The sequence below is a fragment of the Hibiscus syriacus genome, unplaced genomic scaffold (genome assembly GCF_006381635.1).
Source record: "Hibiscus syriacus cultivar Baekdansim isolate YM2019G1 unplaced genomic scaffold, ASM638163v2 tig00112498_pilon, whole genome shotgun sequence".
Taxonomy (NCBI): Eukaryota; Viridiplantae; Streptophyta; class Magnoliopsida; order Malvales; family Malvaceae; genus Hibiscus; species Hibiscus syriacus.
Genome location: NW_024063347.1, coordinates 821155 through 831204, shown reverse-complemented (window position 1 = coordinate 831204; position 10050 = coordinate 821155). Strand labels below are relative to the sequence as shown.

Below are 10050 nucleotides of genomic sequence, written 5' to 3'. Positions count from 1 at the left end.
CCTCTTATTCATGTCGGATCTTTAATAGTTTAAAAAAATACAACTATATAAATACACGAATTACCAGGTCTCTGGAACTTAAGCAGGAGCTTAATAATCTAAAGTATTTTAACCGACCACGAAAAGACAGAACAAAGCCATAAATGTAAGAAACTATTTTGATAATTCAGTTCACCCAATGCTCTCAAAGAGAACCGTGAGAATCTAATATTGTTCACGAAAAGTTTGACAAACTTATATTATATTTGCAAGCAAAAATTTAAGGGGTAGACAACAACTTTCTATGTTAACCTCCTCACCCTTCCCATTTTCTATCAATCTCTCCTTCCTTATAAACACCATTAATGGCGATTTCTGGGCTTTATCTTCTTTTTCTGAATCTCTTCTTTTTTGGTAAACCTATCATTTATACAGTATCCAAGTTGTTTGTTTTGATTGTTATATAAAAAAAAAGTTTTTTTCAGTTGCAATTTGACGATTTCAGGGACGATGTTATCTTCAGCGACGCTTTTTACGCTGCAAAACCATTGCAGTTTCACGGTATGGGCTGGTTCAATCTCTGGTAACGGAGCTGCGCTGGGCGATGGTGGATTTGTACTGGCACCAGACTCATCAGCTCAATTCCAGGCTCCCCCTGGATGGTCTGGTCGACTCTGGGGTCGAACACATTTGACGACTCCGGCTTGGGAAAATGCATAACCGGTGACTGTGGTGGCATGCTGAAGTGTACTGGGGGCGGTGCGCCACCTGTCACCCAGGTGGAATTCACCATTGCAGGCGGAGGCTCTAGTGATAAGGACTTTTACGACGTTAGTCTCGTGGATGGTTACAACATTGCCTTAGGAGTCAAGGCAATTGGTGGTTCAGGAGATTGCCAATATGCAGGCTGTGTCTAGTATCTTAACTCCAACTGCCCGGCCGAGTTGCGGGTCATGGAAGCGCCTGCGCTGCGTTCAATACGCCAGAGTTTTGCTGCACTGGCGATCATGCTACGCCTCAAACTTGCTCGCCGAATCAATACTCGGTGATGTTCAAGGATGCTTGCCGTACCGGATATAGTTATGCTTACGATGATGCCTCGAGTACTCGAACTTGTTCTGGGTCGGATTATTTGATCACATTTTGTCCAACCGAGTCTTGAACATGATTTGATTAATTTAGTTCTTGTTTGGTGTTTAATTAGTAGTTTGTTAGGTTAATTTGAACGCTTGGGATTATGGGATTTGTTTGATTGATTGTGTCATGTTAAAGTTAAGATACTGGAATCAATTGTTTGCTTTTATATTTTGGTTAAAGTAGGGTCCTTTAGTTACTGTTTTAAAGATTGTGATTTAGTTTGTTTGGGGAGAAAGAAAGTGATGGTTTAAAATAAAATCAGTTTATTAAAAAGGATTAGCTTGGAACAGATTTCGCATACCATGATTTGTTTTGTACACAGCTAAATAATGGAACCGATAAGGACCCCGGAGCTTACTTCTCTTACAATCATGACCATGAAACCCAGGAAAGCAATGACATTTTCCATTGGCACAGTCTCCATTAAAAGTACTAAGAATTGAGACATTGTCCGACCAAGTATTTAAATAGTGGTCAATTATCGAAATAATGACGTTATATAAAGATAATGACGTTTGTAATCACAATAAATATAATACAATTGCAATCACAATTTACATCGCGGACACGTGAACATGAGAACTACTACATAGTCCGTGGTAATCAGGACAAATCAGTTCAGCTGAAGATTAAAAGCATCGAAAGAAATGTTAATGCTTATAGATACATCTCATTGACTACAAAGTAAGTAGTTTGGGAATCAGGATTTGGACAAGAAAAATACTAGTAATTAGGTTCGTAAATAGGAAATTACAAACTGATCGATCATTTGTAAGATTTTAAGATTGTTTCGACTGTGTTTGTTTAATCTATAATTAGCAAGACGTTGTTGATACGATTTTCGACAAATGAATATTTTTCCGTATTATTTTAAAAAAAAATTATACCGTTCTTCTAAGAACCACACTCCGCCGTTGTTGCCGTGCCGCTACCATTACCACTGCCTCACTCATGCAACACCTTGGGTAAACTAACTTCAAAGGAATTTTTGTTCCTTTTCAAAATTTTCTTACATTTTTATATAAATATATTTTCACATTTTGAAATCACAATATTTTCCTCTAAAATCTGCTTTTTCTTTGGTGTCTATCATTAAAGCTTATTTCCAGTTTTTATGTGGTTTTTCAATTGAATTCCATAATGTATTGAGTTCTGTTTGAAATTGTATAAAAGTCATATTATTTAAACAAGAACGTTCATTCAGCAACTCCATTGTCGTCCAGTGGTTAGGATATCTGGCTTTCACCCAGGAGACCCGGGTTCAATTCCCGGCAATGGAAGTTTGGACTTTATAGCAACACACTGCTTCCTATTGGACTGGAGCGATAGTTTTCCTTACTTTAATCGGTTTTGATTCACAAACTTCAATTAACCCTATAAGAATAATATTGCACCATCACAGGTTATAAGATTAAAGCATTTGGATCAAACAGACCAAGTTAAAGTTTATTTGTAAAATTGTCATGAATTGAGCAAAAACTGCAGTAAATTTTAATACGCTTGATACCTCTACTGATCCCTCTACTGATCCTTTCATTCATATTTATTACTTTATGATAAATACGCAGAGCTACCAATCTGTTTTTTTTTCTTTCGGTTACAAGTTAATTTGATAACTCACAAAATACCAACAACGACAACGATGAAGACAACGCCATATTGTGGACTTCCTTTTGATTCTCCAAGGATCAAAGCTTCATCTTAATCTTGTTGGTATTGCGGTTGGGGATCGAGTTTCATGGAGGGCATTTCATAATTCGGAGGTCTCCTACGGAAGTTGCTCTCAACCTAGTGTTGGGGGCAGCCTACTATCTTACCTCCCCCTTAACCCCATTACATATGGGAACAAGGGACAACCATTTTTGTATAAGCCATCATTTTTGGGTAAACTATGCGTTTAATACTTAAACTATCAATTTTAGTCCGTTTAAATACTTAAACTTTCAATTTTTATAAAATCATACCTAATGTTTAGTTTTTGTTTCATTTTAGCACCCTATCATTAAAAATATAACGCGTTTAGTACCTAAACTATTAATTTTGGTCCGCTTTAGTACCTAAACTTTCAATTTTTTCAAAACTTAAGGTTAAATTTTGAATGGGGTATTAAAATGAAACAAAACTAAATATTAAGTATGATTTTGAAAAAATGAAAACTTAAGTAATAAAACGAACTAAAACTAATAGTTTAGTCACTAAATGGATAGTTTACCCTTTAATTTAAGAAACACATTAAAAAATTAAGTTATTATTTAAATACTATATTTGAATTGTTTTAAATTTTAAATATTTTGTTTTATTTTTAAAAAAATAAATTCATACATTTAGAAATTAAGATATTTAAATGGAATATTTTAAAAGGTAAAGCACACTAACTGTCCACTGAATATTGGATATTGCTTGATTTCTTAGACTATTAAAAGCTATAAAATGGTAACTCGACTATTCATTATGTTTTAAATTCGTCAATTTTATTAAAAAATTAATGGTAGTTTAAGATGGACATTAATCTGTTGATTGAAATATGATAAAATCTGATTTCATAATCTCAAATGACTATCATATATCATTCAACATGTTAACATATAACTCAGACGAATGGTAATTTTTAATTAAAAATGATAAGTTTTGAACCTAAAGAATAATCATAAGATTATTTTATAACTTTTAATAATTAAAAGACTTAACAAAATAACATTATTTATAATTAATATATCATTTTATAACTTTTAATAGACACAAAATTTAACAAAATAAGAGATCATTTATATACTTTTATCTTATTTTAAAATCTATATTTAAAGCTTAATGGCGAAACATGGAAAATGATCATGCGCGACAGCCTTAATATACGGTTTAAAAAAATTATTTTTATGGATTTTACTTTTTTACGTGTTTTGTTATTATTAAACACTTTACTTAAAATATTAAAAAATATTGATGTTTTAAGTAAAAATAATAATATTTTAAATAGTTTTTTAATTGTATATAAATAATGCCACACTGTATAACTTCTCCCGAAACATCAATCGTGATTTGTTGAAACCAGGGAAAGTGAAAGTGACAAACGAACATCTGACATTCGAAACTGAAAAGATTAGATGATCTGTCTGATTCCTGTGGGTCCCATAACCTTTCGACGACTTGGTCCCACCCCTTACTCGAAAATTTATGTAGTTTGGAGCATTCACGCGCCATTCCCTTTCTCTTTCCCGCCTTTCCACGTGTCTTTATCAATCCGTTTGCACCTCCAAATCCAACACTCTATTTGTTCTCTTTAATTTTCTTCCTAACAAGTAATCCCAAGTTTTTAGAACTATCCAATTAAAAATAACAATAGAACTATATCCGTATTTTTTCTTTTATATTAGGCTTAATATAAAAATAAATATTCATATTATATCATTCTTATCGTTTATATATTTAAATTATTTTTTGGTCAATTAAAATGTATAAAATTATAAACGTTACTATTCTAAGTATGTTGGTCGTAATAACCATTAAAAAAACTTGTTAAGTGACATGTGTTATGTTTATATATTTTTTGAATTATATATTTATTTTAGAAAACCCCCTCATATTTTAATTAGAAATTTTAGGTTTTTGGGGTTTTATTATAATTTTAAATAAATTTTGGATTTTTTTTTGTATTTTTTAGTTTTTTTAAATAAAAAATTAAAAAATATATAAATGCAACATGTGTCATTTAACGAAAATTTTTAATTGCGGTTACAACAAAAAACACTTAAAATGATAATATTTGTAACGTTAGACATATAGATTGACCGAAAAAATTAGACACCTAAATAAGAAAATAGATATAATTTAAGCACATTTTGTATTATGCCTTTATATTTTAATTATACTTAGAATATTTGATAAACTACATATAATACCATCTAACTATGAATTTGATAATAAATATATTACACTTTAAAAAATTATAATTAAATTATTTAGTTGAAATATTACTGAAAATAAATCACTCCATTGTTAAATTAGAATGTTCATTTAATGTGACATATTATAATAATATTTTTAGTTTTTAAACCTTACTCATTTTATCAGTTTATCCTTATTCAATGAATTTGATCTTTATATTTTTTTTATCAATTTAGTCATTTCATTTTTACATAACTAACAAATCAATATCACATCAAAATAATAATTAGATAATTATATTCTATTCGAAAGTGTTGAGTTGCCTTCTCTTCGATCGAGGGTCCTGGGAATCCTTGATTCTATCTCTTGATATGATGATCCTGTAGCTGACATCCTCTCCCTTATCCTCCCCATGAGATGTTATCTTCCGCGAGAGAAGTTATTCTTCACGTAAGATGTTAATATGTAAAAGAAATGTTATTTTCTACAATAAACGTCATTCTCTACAAGAATCTTTATCCTTTAAGGTGAGCTTATGCCTTTGGAGATACATTTCAAATAAGTCGTAACTTATATGTTTGGATTATTATCCTTCGCTTCTGCAAGCGTTAAGAGGCTCCTACCTATTTATTGGCATAAAGACGCCTTTATTCATTGTTTGGACTTCTTTAGAATATGTTGAATTGCCTCTCCTTACATCCGCCCCGATAGTAGAAGATTATCCATTATTATTATATGGTGTTCAGATGCATACGTACTTTTTATCGTCCCGCTCAAGGGTATTATCCCCTGCTTGAGCATGACCGTCGATATGCCTTTTCCAACACAATGATGATTTTGTCTATCAATTGAATTCTTGTAAAAAGGAAAATGAGTTGCCTTTATCCCTAAAATGAAAACGTTGAAATGTCTCCACTATTGAAAAAGTTGAGAGATGGTCATTATATTTTCTACCACAAGTCTCATATCAAACCACACTATGACATTCACTCGACTATAAGGGACAAGTGTTATACCTCTGAAAATAGTATTTTGCCCTATAATCCATCTAGAGTCTCATACTTCTTGAATGATTATAACCATACAATTAGACCTCTAACGGTTATATGTGATTTATCAGAGTCAAACCTGCTCCAACAACTATAATCATCTTGTTTAAGTCAACTTACGAATAGCCATCACCATTATAGGTCTAACACCGATCACCCTATAGCTGAGGTATTTATATTCTAAGATAAGGCTGAAAGGAGGGATCCTCTATGCTTTCTTCTCCTTTTTCACTCTCATCTTTCCCTTTATGCTTTCATCTCTCATCACAGAGAATCACTGGCAAACGATCATTATTTTATCGGTCACGACTCTCCTTCCAATCTAAAATAGACGAATAACCAACGAAAAACGAGACCAAATAATTTTCATTAACACTATTTTCTTGGAATTACAGTTAAAATTATGTTAATGGATTGTATTGTTAGTTATAGTTTTACTATTAAAACTGGGCATTAATTTTTTCGTTAATGCATCACATCATAAGTTATTTTAAAAAAAAATTAATCTAGGGCAATACAAGGTAGTATATATTCAAAAATTCTTAATCATTTGACATTGAACGTTTATACCTTACATATGTGGTGTCGAATCCAAAACTTTAAAAAATAATAATAATTCTTTAATCACAGAGGTCACTTGGTTCGTGCACATTATCATCAAGTTAATTTAAATTAACAATTAAACAATCAATTTATAATTTATCGATAGTTTTAATATACTGCAACTTTTAAAATTTTAATAACCAAATTAAAATTTTACTCAAATTACAAATTTACCATTATTTTATTATAGAATTAAATTCATCAAATTGAACAACTAGTTTAGATTTTATCAAAATATACTTTAATATACTTATTCTTACAATATAGAGAAAAACACACATAATTAATAAAAAATTTATATTCTCAATAATGTTGTCACGTTCAAAAAAATATTTTTATTCAAATAAATTTTCTAAAATATGAAAGATTGATTGAATATTTTTAATCTTACATAATAAAATTTGATGTTATTTTAATATTTATTTTTGAAATTCGGTATATATTAATACAAAAATCGTAGTTTACATCATTTTATCATAAAAACGAATTCATTAAACGGGACGGCTACCCCGAATCTCGCGGATACGTCCAAGTGTTTTTTTCTTCTTCTTACTCTCCTTTTCATCATTTGGGTCTTCAACAGAGTGAGATTCTTTCTTTATTTTTAACGTTCTTTTTCCAGCAAAGGAAAAGCGTATTCCTCGTGACCCAACCCACCCTCTTCACAGCGGTTTGCAAATCGGAGAGATGGCGTCAGACGGGGCGACGTCGACGCCGCTGGCGGCTAGGAGGAAGCCTTCGTTGAAGGAGAGAGAATAACAGGAGAGAGAGGAGGAGAAGAGCTATGGCTGCTAAGATATATACTGGGCTCAGAGCTCAAGGGAATTACAATCTACCCAACCACTGTGATAACAATGAAGTTCTCAAAGCTCTTTGTTCCGAGGCTGGTTGGGTTGTTGAAGAAGATGGCACCACTTATCGAAAGGTATCTAATTTACCATTTGCTTCCTCTTTTTTCACTACTTACCCATTTGTAGATATATTCAATTTTTTGTTCAAATTTACTCGGATTTAGTTCCAACTTGTTTTTAGGTTTTTTGCTCTCTGGGTCTTTTTGATCTGTTCTATTTTGATTTTGCGTTTATTTACTCGCTTGAAGTATTGGGTGAAAAATGGAAGCTATTGGTCTTGAACTAGCAATTGTTAATTAGGGAGAATCATTCATTGATCTGTGTTGGAACTGGGACTTTATTAAATAGCCGAAATGAAACATTGATGAAACGTTAAATATTGGGTAAAATATGGAACTCGTTGTTCTTCAAACTAGTATTTGTGAAATAGACAGTCATTCATTGATCCGTGTTAGAATCAGAACTTCATTAAATAGCTGAAATGAAACATTGATGTGCATTGAACAATTTTTCTTGATTAGCTTGGTATTAATTGCCTCATTCTGTTTTTTTCTTCTTTTTTTACGGTTCATTATTTCCTGTATTCTCTTGGCTCTTGATGGATAAAAGCAAGTACTGTTGGTAATTTTTTTGTTTTTAATTGCATTTGTTGTTAGGGGTGTAAGCCACCACCAGCTTCAGTTGATATACTAGGCAGTTCAGCTAAAATTACCCCATTTTCCTCCCAAAATCCGAGTCCATTGTCTTCTGCATTTCCAAGCCCCATTCCTTCATGTCAAGTCAGTCCTTCCTCCTCTTCTTTCCCTAGTCCCACTAGGCTAGATGCTAATAACCCTTCTAGTCTCCTCCCATTCCTTCGAAGCACCATTCCTTCATCTCTGCCGCCTCTCCGAATCTCAAACAGTGCCCCGGTGACATCACCCATTTCGTCTCCAACGCCAAGAAATCCCATGCCAATTCCAAACTGGGAGGCCATTGCCAAAGAGTCCATGGCCTCTTTTAACTACCCTTTGTATGCAGTCTCTGCTCCGGCTAGTCCAACTCATCATCATTTTCACGCCCCAGATACTATACCTGAATGCGACGAGTCTGATATGTCAACGGTTAAACCCAGTCAATGGATCAGCTTTCAAAAGTTTGCACCTTCTACATCTCAAATGCCAACTTCTCCTACGTTCAATCTCGTGAAACCCTTTGCTCCACAAAGTTTGCCCAATGATTTGATGAAAGAGAAAGGGCATGGTTCGGAGTTTCAGTTTGAGAGTGGACAAGTGAAACCATGGGAAGGAGAGAGGATCCATGAAGTAGGATTGGATGATCTTGAGCTCACACTTGGAAGTGGGAAGGCTCACTGTTAAATGAGGCCAACAGACTCAAGACATTGTTGTGCATGTATGCTAAGAAAAAAAGTGTAGGCCTTCCAGATTATCGCAGTCAGATATCGAAGGACACAGGAGAATATCTTAAACCAACGGTTGGAAGAGTTACATTTTCATCTGCAATTGTTCTTTGTTTTATATTTGTAAGTTGATGCTCAGATTCTCTGGTTGAATTGTTAGGGAAATTGGGTTGTTTTTAGAATCAAAATCTATACTTTTTAGATACAGTCAGCTTTTTTCTTTGGTTGACAGAATTGTTTCATCTTTCCTTTAGGTTCTTTTACAGGTTTGGGGAAACCTCACAGAATGAAATTTGTTTCTGGTTTCTATTGAACCATTGATGTTTGTCACTTGTGGATTGAAGTAAAGAAAAATTCAAATGAAAGAGATGTACGTGTGTCGGTGTGTGTGCGCCGTTCATAACACACATATATATATTTTAAATAGTATGAGATGATTAAAATGTATATCTGTTTAGAATATATTTTAACTGTAGACAACACACGTCTTACAAACTCAATTGCTTAAATTTAAGACATCTAAGGAGAATAATATTCATTTTAACTATTGAGGCCATCCGATAGATTCAAATTAAAAATAATATAGTTAACTTCAGTCAAATTTGAAGTAAACAAATTGTACAAGTATCCTTAGTTAATGGCATAATAATGCTAAAAATTTTAATCGCTTTCTTGAACCGTAGCGTTCGTATTATGTAGTTTATTTTATTCTTATCTTCAAAATGTCATTTTAATGTAGTTTATTTTATTCTTATCTTCAAAATGTCATTTTAATTTATCAAAATTTTATATTAATAATTTATGAAAAAATATAGATTTAATAGATGTGACGTACACTACTTTGATAAATAGAAATAAAAAGAAAGAAAAGAAAATAATAACTATCCTAAAAGGAGAGAGGAGAGATTAATTCCCTAAGCCCTATCCATTGCTTTATTCACTATATTTAAAAAATCAAGGTTAATTTTTATTAATTAATACCCGATAATGATACACCTATAAAAATTGGTGAAAACCCCAATATAAAATATATTTTTTAAAAATTATAGTTATTTTATACCTATCAAGCTATATTCGCTTTAAATAATAATTTGAAAATCAAATAATAAAATCAAATGATAATATTAATACTAAAATGTATTTAATAAAC

The 10050-nt window shown here is 32.1% G+C and overlaps 1 non-coding gene and 2 pseudogenes across 1 annotated transcript; all 3 read left to right on the top strand.

Annotated features, from left to right (window-relative positions):
• The first annotated feature begins 344 nt into the window (after positions 1-344).
• Positions 345-1232, top strand: LOC120180594 (annotated as a pseudogene).
• A 1092-nt stretch (positions 1233-2324) lies between these two features.
• On the top strand, positions 2325-2396 carry TRNAE-UUC. Its single transcript has one exon. It is a non-coding gene; the product is annotated as a tRNA-Glu (tRNA).
• Positions 2397-7220: 4824 nt separating this feature from the next.
• LOC120180577 lies at positions 7221-9206 on the top strand (annotated as a pseudogene).
• Positions 9207-10050: the final 844 nt, after the last annotated feature.